Consider the following 22,702-nt stretch of genomic DNA (forward strand, 5'->3'; position numbering starts at 1 on the left):
GTATCAGGTTCTAATGAGATTCTCTAGATGGGTCGTATTCAGGGACAAGCTTGGAGACAAGGCTTCGGGATAATTTGGTATCAGGCTGGGTAGACATTCGCTGGATGTATAGATCGGGCTCCTGGGTGAGATGAGCGGAGGAATGTTCCCTTGACTGATTGATAGCGAGGATTTTCGCAGGCAAATCGCACGGGAAATCGGAGCAGACCTCTGGAGAAACGCCACTGGACGTGTGTGTGTTTCGGCTTGGAACCAGCGTATACCGGTTTGTAGCTTCTCAAGCATTTGAAAATAAAGCTAACTAATTTGTTGAATAAGAACAACAGGACCTCTTGTCTTGATCTGATTCAGATTATTTTATTCCGATGCATAGCCTTTCTGAATAACGGTACGCAGATCGGTGTGGGGTTTTCACGCCGCCGCCGATGCTTCCTGGAACGGCATCATACATCATAACCAAAAACTGGACACACCAGTGATCCACAATGCATACAATATACTATATTCTTGAGAACTTGGGGAGCCACAAGCAGCCGATTTGCGTCGATTTCACAATTTTACATCGAAAAAAAACTCCCACTGGAGAGGTGGAACGAGACAGCCTGTTCCTGCTGAATCACGAATGAGGCATTCGAGGACCGAGAGTAAAGTTGTTACGGGAGGGTTTCTGCTAAAAGGCATAGTCGGGCTTTCGGAAACGCGTCCACGGGAAGTATGGTGCTTTGGATATGATGGTCGATCATCCTAAAGAAGTGCGCCAGGCGGCAGTACGACAAATGAATTTCAATGAAACTCATTTGGAGCTCCCGCGTTGTAGCTGCTACTGTAGCAGTTTATTGGATCGCCTACTATACTGGTTCAAAAAAAAATCTCCCAGATATGAAGAGCCAGCGATACAATCATCAAATTCAAGCAAACTACTGTTACCATTCCCAGCACTGGTAAGGATTTCAGGTGAACTATCCAGTTCATTTGAATCTCGACGGGGACTACGACAAGGTGATGGACTTTCCTGCCTACTATTCAACATCGCCCTGGAAGGTGTTATGCGACGAGCCGGGCTCAACAGCCGGGGTATGATCTTCACGAAATCCAGCCAATTTGTCTGTTTTGCGGATGACATGGATATTATTGCTAGAACATTTGGAACGGTGGCAGAACAGTACACCCGCCTGAAACGTGAAGCAGCAAAGGTCGGACTGCTGGTGAATGCGGCTAAGACAAAGTACATGCTGGTAGGTGGGACTGAGCGAGACAGGACAAGCCTTGGCAGCAATGTTACGATAGACGGGGATACTTTCGAGGTGGTAGAAGAATTCGTCTACCTCGGTTCCTTGCTAACGGCTGACAATAACGTGAGCCGTGAAATACGAAGGCGCATCATCAGTGGAAGTCGTGCCTACTATGGGCTCCAGAAGAAACTGCGGTCAAAAAAGATTCACCCCCGCACCAAATGTACCATGTACAAGACGTTAATAAGACCGGTGGTTCTCTACGGACACGAGACATGGACGATGCTCGAGGAGGACCTGCAAGCACTCGGAGTGTTCGAGCGACGCGTGCTAAGGACGATCTTCGGCGGTGTGCAGGAGAACGGTGTGTGGCGGAGAAGAATGAACCACGAGCTCGCTGCACTTTACGGCGAACCCAGCATCCAGAAGGTGGCCAAAGCCGGAAGGATACGGTGGGCAGGGCATGTTTCAAGAATGCCGGACAACAACCCTGCAAAGTTGGTGTTTGCTAACCATCCGGTTGGTACAAGAAGGCGTGGAGCGCAGAGAGCACGATGGGCGGACCAGGTGGAGCGTGATCTGGCGAGTGTTGGGCGTGACCGACGTTGGAGAGCTGCAGCTGCAAATCGAGTATTATGACGGCAAATTGTTGATTCAGTATTATCATGAATTTGATGTTAACTAAATAAATGAAATGAAGTGGCGCATCCCATTGAATTCTTATGGGGCCCACCACTATAGGAACACTATCACCACTATAGGTGCAAAGGAGCAAAAAAAACTAAGGAAAAAATTATTTAAAATAGGTGTTTCGGCAAATCCTGAACACAAAACTGAATTAATGTTATTAATTAGTTATGATGCATCTATTAAAAATGTCATTTGCAAGCTTTTTGTTCGAAATAGTGCTAAATTGGCACTACCACCACTATTGGTACTACCTCCACTAAGGGAGCTTTTACCCTATAAGGAATTGAATCGGGAGTGAAAGAGGTTTCAGGGGCTAAGGCAGAAATGGTTTAAATAGTAGTTAATAAGTGGAAAAGACTTAGGAGGAGGGATTCAGGAGAAATGACTTCAGCACGACCTCCAACTATATCTTCCGAGACAGCCGTCGTCTCAAAAACAAATTAGTCTTCTGAGCAACTGTAATGTTACTTTAATTGACGGTGCTGGATCACTTTGTAAAGAAATCTCATTTTTACATATCAAACTAAGTTGATAACGATCAATATACTCATAACTCCATAAGTACTGCATAACAAGTCAAAAATAATGTAATGGTTCGTAGATACGATCTACATACGTTACAATTTCACATGCCATAAGTAAATGCAGACATAGGTACTCAAACAACCGTTTATCTCTATGCACCCAAAACAAAGCTCACGTGTGCACGGCCAAGCATTCGGTAAGTTTAAAAGAGACGACTATTATTCATCCATTCATATAATAGCGCAACTGTCGGAGTACACACATCAGTTGGCTTTATTCCTGAACCAAAACTGAAAACAAAAGGCTTTTTCGCGAACCGCTTGGACGGCGCGGCGGTGGCAGTATAGCACACCGCGTTTCTTCGTCTGCGCTCAAACCAAAAGAGTAAAGACTGGAATTATCTAGCGTTTCGGTTCGTTTTTCCTGTTGACGCCGTTGCCGCTCGTCATTTATTATTTCATAACTGACTGCCTGTGTGACCAACGACTACGACGACGATCACTTCCATGCGTTGTTGCCTTCTCCCGATCTTATTGCGCGGTCACTAAATTGCCTTACCTAGTAAGAGTGCAATACTTTTGTCGGTCACGTTCAAAATTGTTTGCAACACTCAGCGAAGTAAACTAATGAAATTCATCAAAATACGTTATGGAATTTAGCCATAAATGTGAAGTATGGATGTCAAAAAAATACCTTATAAAGATTGATCATTATCATTCTGATAAATGAATGAAAAGGGCAGAAAAATCGTAAAATGATAGAGTAAAGTGGGGTACAAGCTCGAGCGGGGCAAAAGTTTCTTTTAAAGTTGTTGAGCTCAATACAAACTATTTCTTTCGGGTGTCAAGATTGTTCGAAACCTTTTAGAATGAGAATCTTTCACTCTGAAAATTATGAAAATTGATTAATTTTGCGAAAAGTTATGACTACATGTTGGATTTTGGTCAAAAAATTGTTATTTCTCGGTGGTACTTTCGACGCATGGAATGAAGTTGTAATAAATTTGAATTTGGTTTTTCATTTTGTGGTGTAACTAGGTATATTTTGAAGATGCTTTGGCATGTATAACTTATTGCAAAAAAGTTTTGGAAATCACACTTGACACATAGTGGGACAAAAAAAAAATCTTCCACCTAGTGGTGATGGCGCCTTTCTCGTGTCTTCGAAAACCGATTTTACAAAACTTCAGTAGGGTAAGTGTACCAATTATGGCTATAGTACCAATTATTCGCCATAGTTAATTTTTACCCTTTAACGATGTAAATCAACAAGAAAAATGTCGTGAACAACAGATCACGTTCACAAAAGATAGTCGCACTCATTTAAACTCCACATTTTCCTCAAATCATGGTAGAAATTAATCATTTTCCTTAAAATTTCAGCTTCCTTGCACCCTTTTTCGCCCTAGTGTACCAGTTATGGCCAACTCCATAAGGAATGCATGCAAATAGTGCGAAAAGGAACCGAAGTTAAAAAATTTAACCATTACTGATACAGGGTTCCTATCATTGGCATACGCTGTAATCAATACTAAAAGTAGTTTTGGCTCCGTTTCTATATTTTTCCTGTAAGGTATGGAAACTAAGCTGTTCTTTAACTTATTGAAGACATTCGATGGTCTTCTCGTTATTTTAGTATGAATAGCTTTCCTTAGGTAGTGCAATAATTGGTACACGTACCCTAATATGTTAACGAATTTCGCTCTTTTATTTGTTAAACAAAAATCCATTTCGTTACACCAGGCTTCTGATGCTTGTGCCTTAAACTCTAAAAAGAGCCGCTATCTTTAATTTTAAACCGCCATTTTGGATGTAAGCCCGCCATCTTGGAAACTTTTATCACCATTTTTGGACTCCAAACTTCTTCCTCATAACAAATATACCCATATTGCATGGTTTTAGAGACTGAAATTTCTTTAAACTGCCGCCATCTTGGATTCTCGACTCCAGACTTCTTTCCATTTATACTATATATGTATATATGCAATTTACCCATATTGCATGGTTTTACAACATTAAACTTCAATAACCCTAGTAAGATTTTGGGGTCAATATGATCCAGACAGGCTCGTTGAGCGTGCACTACAACATCGTTGTGAGCCTTGCCTAATATCCTAGGAGAGTTTAACAACCGCCATCTTAGATATTCTGGTCGCCATTTTTGGACACCGGACCACTTCCCCATACCAAATATACCCATATTGCATGGTATTAGAACCTAAAACACCTTAAACTGCTGCCATATTGAACCATGAGCCGGCATCTTGGATTTTGGGCAGCCATCTTGCATATTATGGTCGTTATTTACTTTTGGACTACGGACATCTTCTTAATACCAACCCAAGCAACACACATGTTATATAAAAGTTACGATAGCGCAAGTGTTGGTAGTATAGAAGTTTATTTTACGTTATTTCAACACAATGTTAGAATTACGTATAATAAACTTGTATACAACCAAAACTTGCGCTGTCATAACTCTATTATAACATGTGTGTTGCTTGGGAAATATACTCATATTGCAAGGCTTAAGAGCCCAAAACTCCTTAAAACAACCCCTATATTGAACTTTGAGCCGCCATCTTGTATTTTGGGTCGCCATTTTTGAACTCCGGGCATCTCCAATGATGAGATTCTCCATACCAAATATACCCATATTCCATGGCTTAAGAGCTTAAAACTCCTTGAAACAGCTGCCTTGTTGAAAGTTGAATCGCCATCTTAGATTTTGGGCCACCATCTTGGATATTCTGATCACCATTGCTGGTCTCCGGACATCTTCTCCATATCAAATATACCCATACTGCATGGTGTTAGAGCCTTAAACTCCCTATTATAGCCGCCTCTTTTAGTTGTGGGCTGCCATCTTGAATTTTAGGTCGCCATCTTGACTTTTTGGCCAACATCATGATTTTAAGGTTTCCATTGATGATTTCCGCATAAAATTCGGCAACCACGTTAAAGTTTACAAAGTTCGGCACAATTTGATGTGTCGCATGATAGAATTTAGTTCAGTTTTATATATGACCACTAACCAGTTCACCGGTGCTGGTCTGAATCACTAAAATGACCAGAACTCCAGAACGCCTTGGCCTATCCGCACCATGTTCTATAGCAAACAATGCGATGAAATTCCGGTTCGATTCGAGCTATAATCCGAAAATCCGACCAATTGGAAGTGCCTTAAAAGTGAGTTAATTTTGTTTGAGCACAGACATACATACATACACACATACAGACATCATCTCCATTTGTCGAACTGAGTTGATTGGTATATGTGACTCGACTTTCTGAGATGTCTATAGAAAAATCGTTAATTGAGTGAACGTATAATAGCCTTTCAGTACAGTTTGGTGTACGAAAAAGGCAAAACCTAAAATTCTTCAAAATGTACATATTATTTCTAAAAATAAAGAAACTAGTGAGATAATTCGATCGGAGTTATAAGAATTTATCGTTTTTTCTAAATTTAGCGAAATGCTACTATTTTTTGGTGTAGTAAATTTTACCCTAATTTGGGTAAAATCCATGAAATGTTAATTAGTTTCAAGTATTCCTATCACTAAAGAGTCAAAATATTTTGTTACGGCTAACTAAACTCGTCAAACACTAGATTGGAACTTTTGAAAAGACATTAGGCGTACCTTTGTTCAGCAAAGTTTTAGCTCATGGATGGTAGAATCACCAAACGGTATCCATTTATTTTTATTTGCTTTGGGGTTTTGGAAAATATTGAATTTTCAACTAGGGTCGAACTTTTGCTCCACCTTACTCTACAGACTGGAATCGATCCATGAATGTCGGGATCACTGAGTATGACGAATATCGGCGCTTGGTAATATTGTGATGCTAAATATGTATAAAAGCCAAGCTGTTAGTCGATTCTATATCATAGGGAAACCTCTTGAAATAAAAATAAAGGAAGTTACTGTTTTGATAAGAAAAGATATTTCACCATTGATTGAAGTAATTTCACTGGATAATTTGATCAAAAACCATCATTACGGGCCTTCTCGATGCAAAAATTTTTGCTGCAAATTTCTCAACAAAAAACCCAGATTAATCCACCTAGTGGTGATAGTGCCTTTCTCGTCGAATAAATATTCATGATCTTTCCGTCGACGTTGGCAAAAATGTTCCTGGGTCCTTTATATAGAAAAGCAACAATTTTAACAAAGCCACCATCGATTTGGGAAACTTATTGGTGGTACATATTTCGCTGTTATGTTCAACAGCAAAACAGAGTTGCAAAATGCATTGGGATCATTATAACTCCATTCTTTTCACTACGGCAGCGGCGTGAGCGTCAGCTAATGCATGAAGAAGGTTAACTTTATTTACAATCACGGATTACTTTGTGATCTTCGACAATAGTTATTTATGTAAAGAGTTGCAAAACGTTGATTTTTTCAGCACGAGTCGTACATTTATCCAACGAGGCTTGCCGAGTTGGATAAATACGAAGAGTGCTGAAAAAATCGAGTTTTGCAACGAGTTCCATACAAAATTTTATGCAATGATTTTTTCATAATGCAACCCATTTGAGTTGCATAATGTTCATAATGCAACTCAAATGAGTTGCATTATGAACATTATACAACTATTTTTCATTATGCAACTCATTTCAGTTGCATAATGAGCCAGTTCGGAAAAATTGGCCATTATGATACCAAAATGAGCTATATAAAATGTCAATTATAATACTGAATTGCATAAAGTTTTTTTTAGCACACTTTAGGCTATAGTTTATGTATTATCATTGGTAACACGATCCATGTGAAATTTAAACTTTGATTTGATGAAAAATGCAGAACATGGAATTTTCACTTCAAATTTCAATTAAATTGCTATGAGAAGAGCGAGGGCTCAACCAGCTGCACCCAAATTGTGAGCTGACATTTTATAAGCAAAAGGTGATTGAAGATTGAAAAAACTTTACTCGGTGTTGATGCGATCAAATTATATTTTTTTCCATAAAACGTTGATCCATCCTACTAATTTACACCGCAGGAATCTGAAATGGTGTGATTTGATGAGATCGCTTTGGTCACGATTTTGTTCTCTTGCATATATGAAGACTTTTACCATTTCTTCACTTATAATCTTACCAAACGTTTATTGCTTTGACGTTTATGTTGTTCACTTTTATAATTCCGATATTTGATGTGCAGCTTGCATGGGTTTTGTTTAATTTTACGTTTGACTACTTCCGGCGGGACCGATTCCGGTTATCTCAAATATGGTCTGAGACTATGTTCTTGTCAACTGTTCATCGGGTTACATAAAAAGCCGAATATTATTGTGATCTGAGGCTATTTTCTTGCTAACCGTTTGGCAAAGTTTTGAAAAAGCCACGATTTTATGTGTCGCATGCATGATTTTGGTTCACTTCTATTTAATTACTCCCAATGGAACACCCGCAACCGATTCCGAAATACTATTAGTTGTCCTAGATATGGCGTGAGACTACCCAAGTAACAATCAGCATGCTTTGAAGGTTTATTCATGTTTTATCCTGGTTTTATACGAGCATGTCATAAAGCTAGTTGTTCTAAATTAGTTTTATGTGGTAGTTTTTTACTTTGAACCTTTGGCGTTCCATAAAACTATCATATACCTTCTGCTATAAACATCTTCAATTAAAAACTTGCCAGTAGACATGAATTGGTTTTATCACTTGTTATATACCATTTCAATAAAACTTGTATTTGCGGTTGTTGTCGGAGAGATTTTTTTTGTAAACAAATACACAAAACTGTGAGGCAATGCATAAAACCAACAAAAGATTTCGTGGCCGTAACATAAACCAAAATCATGCTGTGATAAAACCGCTAGTTCTATCATGAGCTCAGTTATGACCACCTCAGGAGGGTTAGCCCTATTGGAGGAATCATCAGGAACACAGAGTTTTATCAGAAAAATATGTCGCCTAGCCGGGATAACTCATGTAAATACAGCAAAATTATTGCTCATTTTTATGATTTCACGTACAGATTAAGATCAAATTGAACCATACATCACGTTTCCGTCATTTTATTTCGTCAGAAAAATTACATAATTTTTTTTTAAACTCCGGTATGTTGAAAAAACCTATTTTGCACCCAATTCCACCAACTAAATTAAATGCATTTAACTTCCAAAATATGCATAGTTTGTGTGGCGCACTTAGTTTTTGTCATTATCACAGTCACATTCACCATAAATTTTCCGTGGCATGTCTCCTGACACGTATTAAATAGGAAAACAAATCTGAATTCCATATCTGCATCTTTCCAATTGATGGCTGGATAAACAACCAAGCATAATTTATTCTGACGATCGAACATTGAGAGTGAAAAATAATCAAAACAATTATTTGACAAGTCAGAAGATGGTTTTATTTAGAAGATTGATAAAACTATGATACAACCCGAAATCCTAAGCCGGTTTGCACACGAAGTCCTGTAAACCATAATAAGACTGGGCCAACTAGCCAGAACGTGGGCTTATTGAGGCATGCAAGAACTCGAGAGCATTTTAAAGTCGGCATCAATGGTTTTATGTTTAGGATTTTTGGAGCGCTAAAAAACTTTGATAAAATTAAAATTGTTACTTGGGATATTTTCTTGTTGGCCGTTCATCAGATTATCAAAAACGCTGCTCTGGTTTGGTTTCCATCTATATTTTACCACTTCCGGTGGGTTACTCGTCTCATCACCACTTCTGGAACACTACCGGTTCTCCCAAATATGGGCTGCGATTATTTGCTGGCTAACCGTTTATCATGTTATTGAATAAGTCAATGATATGTCGCATGTATTGGTTCTCTTTTACATTTGACCATTTCTGGCGGGACACCCGGAATCTGTTCCGCAACACACTGATATGACTTGCGTCTATTTTTTGCAACTTTTCATCATGTTACCTAAAAAACCACGAAACTTCAATGTATGGGTTTGGTTTGAGCCTATTTCCTTGCTAAGTTTATCGAGATATCAACAAAGCCGCGCTTTGCTGTTTCGCATGCATGGGTTTGGTTCAATTTTATATTTAGCCGCTTTTGAAGGGAAACTTGGAACTAGTTTCGGCACTACTGTCAGTCGCTAATGTGGTCTTAGCCTACTTCCTTGATTAGCGGTCATCAAGTTGTCGGAAAAGTCGTGATTTGATGTGCCGCATGCATAAGTTTTGTTCACTTTTATATACGGCCACTTCCGGCGGGACACCCGGAACCGGTTTCGAAACACTACCGGTCCAGATATGGTCTGAGTCTTTTTTTATGCCAACCTTTCATTATCATAAAAGCCGCGCTTCGAAATGTCGCATGCATGGATTTGGTTTACTTTTATATTTGGCCACTTCCAGCGGGACATCCGAAACCGGTTCCGGAACACTAAAAGTTCAGTTATGGTCTGAGACTGTTTTCTTCCTAACTGTTCATCAAGTTATCGAAAATGCCGCAGTTTGATGTGTCGCTTGCATAGTTTTAGATCACTTTTATATTTGGCCACTTCCAGTGGGACATCCGGAACCGATTCTGGAACACTACCGGTGGCCTGAGATTGTTTTCTTGCTAACTGTTCATCAGGTAATCGAAAATGTCGCAGTTTGATGTGTCGCATGCATAGTTTTGAATCACTTTTATATTTGGCCACTTCCAGCGGGACATCCTGAACCGGTTCCGGAACACTACCAGTTTAGATATGGTCGGAGACTGTTTTCTTGCTAACTGTTTATCATGTTATCGAAAATGCCGCAGTTTGATGTGTCGCTTGAATAGTTTTAGATCACTTTTATATTTGGCCACTTCCAGTGGGACATCTTAAACCGGTTCCGAAACAGTACCGGTTCAGATATGGTCTGAGATTGTTTTCTTGCTAACTGTTAATCAGGTAATCGAAAATGCCGCAGTTTGATGTGTCGCATGTATATGTTTGCTGCATTTTATGTATGGCCCCTTCCAAGGATACTGGTCCGGAACACCTAAATGGCCATAACTCCGGAACGGCTGGACCGATCCGAACCATTTTCAATAGGAAACAATGGGACCAGATTCCGCGTCGAATGAACCGTCGGTCATTAAAATCGGTTGAGGTTTACTGCCAAAAAGTGATGTGAGTTTTTTTGTACACATACACACATACATACACACACACATACACACACACATACACACACACAGACATCACCTCAATTCGTCGAGCTGAGTTGATTGGTATATGTAACTCGACCCTCCGGGCCTTCTATCAAAAAGTCATTTTTGGAGTGAACATATAGCCTTTCCTGTACACTAGTGTACGAGAAAGGCAAAACGTTAAGCGAACGAATGTCTTACTTGATGTTTACTGTACATATTCGTTTTTATGGTATGACAACCTATGTCATCTAAAAGAAGCTATGTTTAAAATATGAAACTTGATGTCAGAAAAAATGCCTTTATCGATTTTTCCAGGATTTGTTGAAGGCATTTCTTGGAAAACTTGTAGCGAATATAATAAGAAGCCGAAAGTCTTTATTTAAACAAACCAATTAATTATAATAAGAAGATACACCGTGTCCAATAAGGTCTCATACAAAATACAAATTTAAAAAATATTATTTTATTTCACATCTGTGATTTATATTTTCAAAATGAATGCATGTATTGAAGGGCAACATAATATTGATAAAATAAAACATACGGTTTAGAATAACATTATTTTCTATTTGTTTTTATAAAACTTGCAATATACTTCCGTTTTCTGAAATCCGTTTGCTCCGGCACGCAAGAAAAATGTTCGAAAAGTTTTTCATTCTACGGTACCTAAATAGAGTCCATACCCGAGCAGAGGAGAATAGCAAGTTAATAACTACGAAATCACATAACCTGTTTTTATATCTTGTTTTGTTATTATTAAATTATCAAGGCATAGCTTTTCCATAACAAATTTTGTTTGACAATCTTGTTTTGTTATAATCAAGCTATTGATATACATTAACTAAATTACATTTAAATAACGTGTTGTACTAATGATGAACTTTTCAGCAATAGCACAACAGTAACAAGTTTTGAAATCACAGCAACAATTCGACAATTATGACCTGTCCCTTTGTCTTGCTCCATTTTTGTATTCAGGAAATTCCTGAACGACTCCTTTTAAGAATTCCTTAAATAATTTTCGGATAAGCACTTGGAAGTTCTGGAGAAATCTTCAAGAGAACTAATGGCGCAATTTTCTCAGAAAATCCGAAGTAAATTCTTCTGAGCAATTATTAGGATTCTTGGCAGAATCTTTTGAAAAACTCCTGGAGAATCCATCGGAAAAACTCATGATGAAATCCTCAAAGAAATTTTCAGAGAAATCTTAAGATGAACTTCAGGACTAATGACCGCAGGAAATTCTGAAAAAACCCTTGAAGGGATTCTATGCAGGATTCTGGAGGAATTTCTTGAGAAGTCTTTGAAAATCCATGGAAGATTCCGTCAAAGAACTTTCGGAGAAATTTCTGGAAGATTTTTGGAGTCATTTATGGAAAAGTTTATGACCAAATCTGTCGACAAATTTTTGGAAGAATTTTATGACTGTCATTTGATAAACATAAAAGGAGTTTTTGACAGAATCCTTAGAGAAATAAATAGAGGAATTTTATAAAAAAAATATTGCAAAAAATTCTGGTTAAAGTCCTGTAGGAATCATCAGTGGAAGTTCAGGGGAAATTATAGCAAAATTTCTGAAGGAATTCTTGTAGAATCCAGGAAGAATAGGGTAACCAATATAATTTGGACCCCCATATATTTTGGACCCCCTGGGTCGTATTATTACAACTTACACAGATTTAATGAAGAGATGACGCAAAATTTAAAAATCATTCGTTAAACTAGATTGCTCTACACGGGTAGCAATCATTTCCTCACTGGAAATATCATTATTTGCCTTGAAATTAAATTTTATCAATCTGGTCATCCATACGAGTGTCGCAACATGTTTACATAAAGAGATTGCGATGCTGAAGAAACTTGCAGATGTAAACAAAAACGTTTATCATTCTAGCGCATTAAATTCGCAAAGTTCGTCTAATCAGCCTTTGTCAATCAAGTAATTAGGATGTGATCCAACTTATTCAAGTGGCAGATTCTTTGAAAATAGTTTCAAACGGGTTTAAACACCGGGTGTCCAAAATATATATTGAGGAGGGTCCAAAATGTATTGGGGTGCCCAAAACAGTGTAATTTGATGCTATAAAAATCAGTCATTTTCATCAAATATTCAGCCAGAAATGACCTTGTATATATTTTTAACGGACAGCGGAGGCTTTTACGACCATACTTACATCATCATTATGTGTAATACCATCTGAATCTGTTTGATTTTGACTTAAATTCAAACTAATGTCCTCTAGGGGTTCAAAATTCGACCGTTACCCTATTCGACATAATTCTTGAATCCAGGAAAAAATCGGATAAATTTAAACAATCTTTCCAGGAAAAATGCAATAATCTGTACAATATTTCCAATATCCCAAAAAAAATCTGCAAAACTGTTGAGCATTCTAAAAATTCTTCAGTTTCTATGCTGAAAAAAAAAACAAAGGTCACACGTGCTCCGAAAACAATTAAAGCATAACAGTTCATAAATAACAGGTGGAAATCGAAACTCGTCGTATTTGAAAATACAGAAATTATTAAAGTTCGATTATCTTAAAATCTCTTAGAATGAATTAAGAGCTGAATATAGTATTTTTCGATCATTTGAAAATATTTTTTACGTCATAGTGATGAACCTCATGCTATTGGCGGGTTTGAGAGACAAAGCGAATAATTTTATATGATAAGCATTATAACTTATTCAGTAACAAGTTTGATATCATAGCTATTTCTGCTCTCCGATTATTATTAATAACATATTAATATCAAAATTGGTTATTGAAATATTTTCCGAATTCACTGTTATTAAGTTGTTATTGAAACTAACAAAACAAGTTAGTGAAATGGTTTTCCAGAAACATTTTTTTTGTTATGGAATTTGTTATTTTGCCGCTTATGACAGACAAGTTTGTAACACAATATGTTATGGTAATAACTTAAAAATAATCGATTCTATTATTTAGTTATTTTTCTCAAATAACACAGCTCCTTATGCTGTTGTTATTCCCTTCTGCTCGGGTAAGGTTAAATTTTTGGTTTCCTTGAAAATTATCGTTATATTAAAGATAAACATCATAAACCGTTAATTTTGGACAAAATTTACCACAATAAGGATACAAGTACGTTTTAGAAGTGAGAATGTTGTGAATCAACAAGATAAGATACAGCCATGCTTCTTTAACACAACAAATTTCATTAAAACAGGTAAATGGACATTATTGATCGATTCACGTTTTATTTTGTACAAAATAAAATGGCTTCGTACTCTACCAATACAGAGTTTCATATTTTTCTCTCTTTTGGTCATAATTACTACTAGCAATGGTGAGGACAGGAACCTAATTAATTTTAGCTTAAAATCATTACTCGTTGAAATGTGACTAAATACCAAAGAAATGGCGTGCGTGCCAGCTGGAATGGAGTTACGACACATAAGCGATCATCAGAGAAGGAAAAAGGACAGTTAATTCCAAAACATATGCTGCATTTGGTCAGAGTTAATTTGCCTTTCAATAAATATATTTACTTTGATAATCCTAATTACAGATGTGAAATGAATTGAATTTGATTTTGCATGAGAACTTATTGGACACGGTGTAGATAAAATTTTGTATTTAATGATGAATAATGTTGAAATCATTCAAAATTCCTATTGGGATTACAGGAGTTTTGTCTGTTTGGAGTTACTTACTTTGGGGAACAGGAGTTTAGTCTGGGTTCCAGGTATTCGTAGGATTTCTTTAGAACTCCTAAAGGATTCCCAAAAGAAACTCCTAAATAAATCTTATCAATTCTGAACTTTGCATTCACACAAGGAAGTTCTGGAACATTTGCAGAAGGAACTTCTGGAGGATTCCTAGGAATATCTTCTGGAACAGCGTTTCTTAAACTATGAGTCCCAACCCACTGATGGGTCGCGAAAGCTACGGCGATATTGCAATAAATGTCTCAATTAATTTATGTCAACTGTTATTGTTAGACATGTTTCTTTTTTAAATTTTCAAATTCTCTCTAAAAGAATCACGAGTAATCTCCAGAAATTAGGTTTCACCCTTATTAATCTGGAAATCCATTCGAAAACTATGAGTTTACGTTTGAAAGGTTAATAGTTCAAATCTTTCTAGCCTTCTAAAAAATAATTTAAGTTGTTGCTTGAAGTTTGTATTTTCAGTTACTCAGTTAGATTTATACGGTTAGTTTAGCAGTTAGAATTTCAGAAATTTGTTGATATATTAAAAACCAGTAAACAAACTACCGAAGCAAACTAACAAACGCTTGGTAATCTCCAATAAATTATCTGTTCATTTTTACCGAACTTCGGTAAAGCATAGGTTCGGTAAAATACTCCTAAATTTCAATAATCCGGAATTTCACAGAAATTAGAACTGCTAAAAAGTGAAAGTGAAAAGTGAAAAGTTTTACAGAAGCATGAAATTGCCTATAGATCTTCATAGATTTATAAACTCTACTTTCGTTTGTTTCTAAAATTTGTATTAGAAACTATCTAACGTTGGTTTATTAAAGACTAGGAAAGCGATAAAATGTATTTATTCAAAAAGTTAGCCCATTTTTTAAATGTATACGACATGAACATATGAGCTGGCGGGTCGCCAAGTTCCATAACAATCAAAAGCGGGTCGCTAGCTTAAAAAGTTGGAGAACCCCTGTCCTGGAAGATTTCTATAAGGAACATAAGAACAGCTCCCAGAAGAAACTTCTGGAATGTTTGAAGAAAATCCTGAAAAAATGCAGAAATAATTCCTGAAGTATTTCCAAAAAAAAAAGTCATGGAGGACTCCCAGAAATAACTCCATGAGGATTCTTAGAAAAAAAAACTCTTGGAGAAGTTGTAAATGCAAATGAAGAGAGAATTCAGCATATAGAAAGTATTAAAAACTGAATTTCCAGAGGGGGCTCCTGCCGCATAAATACCTAGATTTGCTGCAAGACTTCAGGAAAGAACTTTTATTAATGATTCTCAGAAGCATGTCCTGGAAAAATACCAAAAGAAGCTCTTGAACGTTCCAAAAGAATTTTCAAAAGGAAATTTGAAAAAAAAAAAATCTGGGAGAACCCCAGCAAATAAGTCCACACTAGAGTCAGTCTAGTTAGAGTCTGTCGGACTGTCCCTTTCGATCGGAGGCAATCGAGCATGACGTCACGGTGTAGCATTTATCGGTGAGGACACTATGACGTCATGTTTGATTGGCTCCGGTCGAAAGTGAAAGTCCGCCAGACTCTAATTATAGGGACTCTAGTCCACATTAACACACTGTGTATAACCTCCATGTAGAGACAAAACAATAAAGAGTTGAATTCCCCATCCCGCCGCGTTTACACGTATTGTGGTGTTATTCGGTTCTGTGGCGTTCGAAAGTTACCATTTGCCACGGTTCAGCACGGGATTATTCTCGTCCACTGGTACAGTGCCCCTGGGAGTGAATCTATCACATATTAAAGTGGAATTGCGAAAGAAGTTCAAACTACCCGCTGGGAAGTGTCCCACGGGCAACTGAAGGAAAGAAGAGTTGTTAACCTTCCAGGACGCGCGCCATCAAGCAACCGAAACTGCACCGCGCTCGCGCTGTATACGAAAAGCGAGTTTTTTTTGGTAGTGTTGTACTTTTTACAACAGCATCTGGGTTAATCAGAGAAAAAAACTCCAAGGGGAGACCGAGAGGAATTCCAAACTTCCTAAGGAATTCCGAAACTAGTTCTGGAGAAGTTCCAAGTGATTGCATTGAAAAAATCCTTTAGATTTCCTAAAAGTATCGCAGAAGAAACTTCTTCAGGAATCCGTGAAGGAATTCCTGCAGAAATATCAAAAGATACATATCCTTCTTTGTTATGATATCGAAATTTTCGTTCCGGGGGATCATTGATCATTGATCATTGTAGGACGTGCACTGAACGCATCATTCCGGGTAATGGATGACAGTTCCATGTGTCACTCTTGCGTAAATCTAAAATGGACAGATATATTACTTCACATAGATATTTTGATTCAGATTCAAGGTGAATCAATATTCACAATTTCAGGTGAAAGGTAAAGGCTGCTTTAACGCGTAATGCAAACCCCGTTATCTCTGCCTCGTTGCGTGCACCGGCTGGGTTGCGAGCAACTCTAGGGAAGATCGAATAACTAACGCTGGTGGGAGCTTTGGTCGAAGGCCAACAGGGAAGAGGGTTAGCTTCTGCTAGCCCGAACTGCCGATCTGCGAATGTTTAGAACTAGTCATACCATCTACCTAGAGCTAAGCCAACACACAAGAGCTGGGAACAGATTTCATCGTAACGCCTAACGCACATAACCATCACTCAGGAAGTACTGATGATGACAGGACGCATTTTACGCGTAGCTCAAACCTGATACGGTATCCAAGGTCGTATCAGTACGACTTAGGACGTCTGTCCACAATAACCAGATGTCACCTGAGCTTATGCGCTGAATCTCGAGTCAGTGTTCTCGGACAAAGACGAGCTCGATGAAGCCCATCTGAAGGACTGCTGGAACGGAGCTGTCAAAAGTATTGAACGGTGAGAAGTGTAGTTACCGAGGATCATGATACTCAACAACTCAAGAAATATAAGGCATCTAGTAAGTATGATGATAAGCTGAAATCAAGATGAACCCGAAAAGTTGACAACTTGTCTGCATCGACCAGTTTGTCAGGATCTGGGAATGGAACAACTAAATACCAGAAGAGTGTAAGTTCAAGGGAATTTATCAAGCTGGCTTCGTTGATAGCTGGTCGACAATCTATTACATGGCGAATCCTCCAAAAATGCTGTGAATATCAGATCCCCTCGCATCACCTGTTTGTCGACTTCGAGGTGGCATACGACAGTATTGACCGCAAAAGAGCCTTGCAAAATTGGGGCCGAGAACGGCTTTTTCGGGAAGCCTTCATGTTTGATACAAACAACGATGGAAGGTGTGCAATACTGCGTGAAGATTGCGGGCGAACACTCTGATTCTTTCGATGTCGACGAGAACTACGACAAGGTGATGAACTTTTGTGCCTGCTGTTCATAAGTGGCATAAGTATCAAGCGAAGAACTGGGGATAGCATCCTAGGTACGATTTTCAATCGATCCGCAAAATTGTTTTGTTTCGCTGACGTTATGGATATCATTGGCTTGGTGACAGGGCTGTAAACCCGCCTGAAACGAGTAGCGAAGGACATGGTTGTAGCGGGAACTAAGCGAGAAAGGACAAGCCTTGGTAGCAGTTTTACGAAAGCCGGGGATACCTTCGAGGTGGTGAAGGCATTCGTCTACCTCGGTTCATCGTGAACCACGGAATACGAAAACGTATGATCAGTGGGACTGCCTGCAGAACAAACTGCGACAAAAAAAACACTGCTACTCCAGGACGCTCAAAAAACCGACAGTTCTCAACGGGTACGTAACATGGACCATGGTCAATAACCAGTGCTAAGGACGATTTTGGCAGAGTGCAATAGAATGGTGAGTGGTGACTAAGGATGATCCACGAGCTCGTTGTGCTCTACGGCGATACCGGCATTTAGAAGATTTTAAACGACAAACAGATGCGATGGGCAGGGCATGTCGCAAGAATGCTTAAAACCAAACTTGCAAAATATGTGTCCACACGAGATCCGGGTGTTATAAAACGACGTGCAGCACAGCAGACCAGGCAGCTCACCAGATCTTTGTAGATGTGCTGCACTAAAAAATGAATGTTTGAAATTTAAAATTCCTGTTCATGATAACGTGTATGAATTTGTATGTCTGTTGTGAAGCTGCCAGACCTATATGACAGCTAAACGTGTTACTAATTCCAACTTGTTCATTTAAACGCGTTAAAACGGCCATTTCATACACAGTGCGCTGTATTGAATAAGAAAGAAGTCATTGCGTGATTGCCGCTCACTTTCCATCAGCACGCATGCGGTAGGTACCAAAACTGACGGCGCAAATTTTGAAATTGTCCTAAAAATGGAAATACCGCAAATTTCGCGATGAGTAATGAATGATAATTTATCACTTGTAACAGTCCGCGACGAGACTTCGACCTTCCTCACTGAGTCCAAGCACCTATACAGTTTTTCACTGCCGAATCCGTATTTCCCCTGCGGTGGTGGTCCCCTCACACCCCTCACACGACGTCTGCTCTTCACAACAGCAACAACAACAACAGCAACGCCAACAACGAGGGCCGATAAACTTGCTATCACTGAACTACATTCGAACTGTTTTGCACGTCTGGGGGACGACGACGACGATGATGACGACGATGGCAGCGACGTTGTTATGGATGTTACGCGATCAGTTTGGAGCACTGAGACTGAGACACACCGAATCGCGCCACTTACTAACTTGACCGCTTTGAGTTGAGGAGGGTGATTCCGATCGCGACGACGGTTGAAGAAAAACTAAACGAACGCAACGGAGCGCGGGCTTTCTTGCGGACCGCGTGGTGTGATCGCGAGAAGCTTGTCGGAGTTGCTTGTTGAGGCGCATGGCGCGTTCGCGGTGAAGCCGGCCGATCGTCAGTCATTGCGATGCGATGTTTGCGCCGAGGTTGAGGTAGGTGAAGCGGGCTGCATTGCTGCATAGAGAGTGAGAGTATTTTGTGCATTCGGACGGAACTCCGACGGACGCCTTAGATGCAGATTGCTCAATATGGTTGGGCTGTGGCAAAAAGTTTTGTTTTGATTTGCTTTTTTTTTTCTGTTGGAAGGTATGTTGGCTTAAACGGTGCGAGGTATGTGGTTCGAGATGGCTTGTACCAACGTTATTGACACGGTCGTAAAATGCGGTGCCCTCGGAAAGGTTACGTTGCCGCAGAGAATAAATCTGACAAACGCTTTGAATGGCAGTTGAACTTTTTCAATTGAGGATAGAAGCAATTGATCAGACGCATGGCATCCTCTTCGGAGTTTCGCTTCTTTGCGAATGTTTTCCTTCGTTTCTTTGTAATGAAATACCTAAACAGAAGTCGCATCATAAAAATGGTGTACACTAATATCCTTTCCACGAAGTCAATAAATTACCGTTGCTTGAAAAATGGACTAACAATTATTAGAACATGTAATAGAGCAAACTCAGGGAAAACCTTAATGGGCATCTTTAGTGGCACAAATGCTCTTGAAAAGTATATGCATCGCTTTTATTGCCAAATTCGGCCATACAAGAGTTCCATATACTTTTGTAGATTATATGTGCTACTCAAGATGAGCATATCGTTCAATTCGTCGATGCAACTCCAGACCACTGATCAGAATAATTGAATCTACACAAGGAATCAACAAACCGAGAGATGACCGAGACTCAGGGTATTTTTTTTGTCATATAATAAGAAAATCTGCTTATCAGATACGCAAGAGGTGGTTCTGTGGGGTTATGTGGGGATCGACCCGCAAGAAACACATTCTTGTTCCTTAACTTCGCGTTACACCCGTTAGGGATGACTTCGAGAAGGGGACTAGTAGCACACATGTTCTACAAAAGCTTATATTAATCATATATGACCAAATTTGGTCATATAACAGCGACATATACTAATATAGAACAAGTGTGCTACTAGGGGCGTACATGAGTACACTCTAATAGTAAGCGTTCCACCTGCCACCGCCTCAAGTTGTTCACTCTTCACTGGATACTCGGGTCCTGGCTAGTACTTATGCTACCCGTTGAACTCAAGCTCCTGGATGTGGAGTGCGGGGGTAACTCAAATAGCCGTGGTTCGGCTCGCTATTTCCTCTATAGTTCTAGTATAATTTGAGAAACCGTGGAAGTAACGGAACCCCACTTGTCCGCCCCACTTGTTTTCTACAAGGAGCATTGATCGTTTTGAATTAAGGGGACAAAGGGCGACCTCTGGGATTTTTTATCTGAAAGTATAACTTTTCCCATACTGTTTTCGGGTGGCTTTTCAGTCTAGCGTAAAATCAAGACGCTAGACTGAAAAGCCACCCGAAAACAGTTCATTCTACAGTCGAACCTAATTCAAAAAAAACTTTTCCCATAGTAAATCCTATGAAAACTTTGAACCGCTTCCGCTAAATTATAGTTTCACCGATTGCGCTGAAATTTTGAACAGTTCATATGGGACCTAAATGGAATCGAAAAAGTCGACTGGATCGAGAATTTGATGTTTGTCCCATACTAATGCTCACCCGAACAGCCGAACAACACCTAATGGGTTGGTTTTAGAAGCTACGGCACGAACGCTCAACACGCAAGCAGAAGCAACATGCGCATGTACCGACACCACACCAATAATGTTTCCAGCCTACGATGCTTTGCGATAAGCTGATCGAAAAGCATCGAAAGCGATGAAAAGACAGGCTTGGCTGGAACGCAACAGCTCAACGACGAAAAGGAGCAGCCAACAATGCTGATCAGCGTCGAGTCTGTTCGTGTGCTATTCGTACGGGAGGTTGATTTGATAGAGCGAGGAAAGATGAAAACGTATCATTGTCGAATGCGAATCGCATCATTTCGCGAATGTTTTCACCAAATACCAAGCTTGGTAAAATCATAATCTATTCGTTGTATTAAGATGCGCTACACGGTTCAACAGGTTCCATACCACTACACACAAACACCGCTATTCAAACCCGAGAAATTGAACCGGGTTGTTTCTAAAAATAACTTTCGCTTAGCTGCTGAGCTTCGCGTCCTATTGTCTACTAGGAATTTTCCATCAGTAAACAGCACACTGCCAAAAATGTTTCTGCTAAGTCTGTCATTTTTTTTGTATTATTGTGAAATGAGTACGGTCACTCGAGTGTGGCTTATCCGAAAATCTGCTGATTGATTATTCTCTCTACAATTTCAAAATGTTCTACAAAGTTGTAGCAAATTTGCAATGATTAGAACTTTTTGAAAAGTATTCAATAAGTTGCAACTTCTTTTCCCTTTGGACATACTTTAGTCGAGTCCAACTGTACATGAAGAGCAATACATTAATCATAAACTTTCAAAATTAAATTTAATTCGGTTCGCTTAATCCTAAGGTACAGTAATTTGCTAAACAGAATTCAAATAATAGGTATTCTACTAGAAGGGCTCTTATTTCGTGTAGAGTTAATCAATCAAGACTAAATTTGTACCAATTATATCTAACTCGTTGAGGAACAAGTAATTAAAATTTGAATAGTTTTTGTGTACTTTATAAAAAGAAACAACTTGCTAAAAATGTTTTAGGCAATTTATCAAACTTGGCATGCTTTTGCATATACCACTAGGCGACGCTAGAGATCAAGCAAATTTTAAATTTCATATATTTCAGAACTCTTGTCACTTACAAAGTTGGTGTCTTGGACAATGTTGTTTGGTAGGTCAAGGGCTTACAGTTAATAGTCCACTTGTTTCGAAATTTCACCACTAGGAAGCGCTAGTTACACATTTCCAAAATTATGCAAATAAACGTAAAGTAATCAAAAAGCTGTAATTTTGTTTTCTTTGAACGTATTTAAGTCAAGTCAATGGTTTTTCAATGAGCTATATTTTAGTCATAAATGTGCAAAATTTCATTTCATTCGGTTCACTTAATCATGAGATATATCAGTTTAACGAAGAACACTCAAATATGAATCATTTTACTAGAGTCGCTCTAACTTCATGTAAAACTATCCAATCGAGCTCAAATTTGTATCATTCATAGCTAATTAGTTGTGCAACTAGCAGATAAATTTTGAGAATTTTCCCTACACTTTATAAAAACTTACAGCTTGCTGAAGATTTTCGAGATAATAAGTAAAAGTTGCATGCTTCTACTAATTTGCAACTAGCGCCGTCTACTGGCAGAATCTTGAACCAATCAGCTAATCAACTGAAAGGCCTTAATAAACCAAACAACATTGCCGAAGAAACCAACTTTCTAAGTGATCAGAGTCCTGAGATATATAGAATATAAAAATTGATTTATCGTCAGCGCTACCTAGTGGCGAAATTTTGAATCAAACGGCCCATCAAAAGTAAGACCTTGGCTGACCTAACAACTTTGCTAAGTACACCGAATATTTGAGTGATCATGGTGCTAAGATATACGGTATGGAAAATTTGCAAGTGCTACGTCTTGCTGTCTGTGATATCTGTCATGCCAGAGACAAACAGACGTAACACTGATGAAATGTTTATACCAAATATCTCATGATCCTTATTACTTGGAGAGTTGG

At 38.7% G+C, this 22,702-nt stretch overlaps 1 protein-coding gene across 5 annotated transcripts in view; it reads right to left on the reverse strand.

The window, feature by feature from the left end:
• Window positions 1-19,217, reverse strand: part of LOC109401719 (pancreatic triacylglycerol lipase) — a 71,816-nt gene extending 52,599 nt beyond the window's left edge. The window contains exon 1 of one of the 5 annotated variants that reach the window (XM_019674306.3): window positions 18,899-19,217. The gene's annotated coding sequence lies outside the window, so the exon portion shown is untranslated. The other 4 variants (XM_062851108.1, XM_062851109.1, XM_029855020.2 and 1 more) reach the window with 4 other exon arrangements.
• Window positions 19,218-22,702: the final 3,485 nt, after the last annotated feature.

Source organism: Aedes albopictus, chromosome 2 (genome assembly GCF_035046485.1).
Source record: "Aedes albopictus strain Foshan chromosome 2, AalbF5, whole genome shotgun sequence".
In the NCBI taxonomy this organism is placed as follows: Eukaryota; Metazoa; Arthropoda; class Insecta; order Diptera; family Culicidae; genus Aedes; species Aedes albopictus.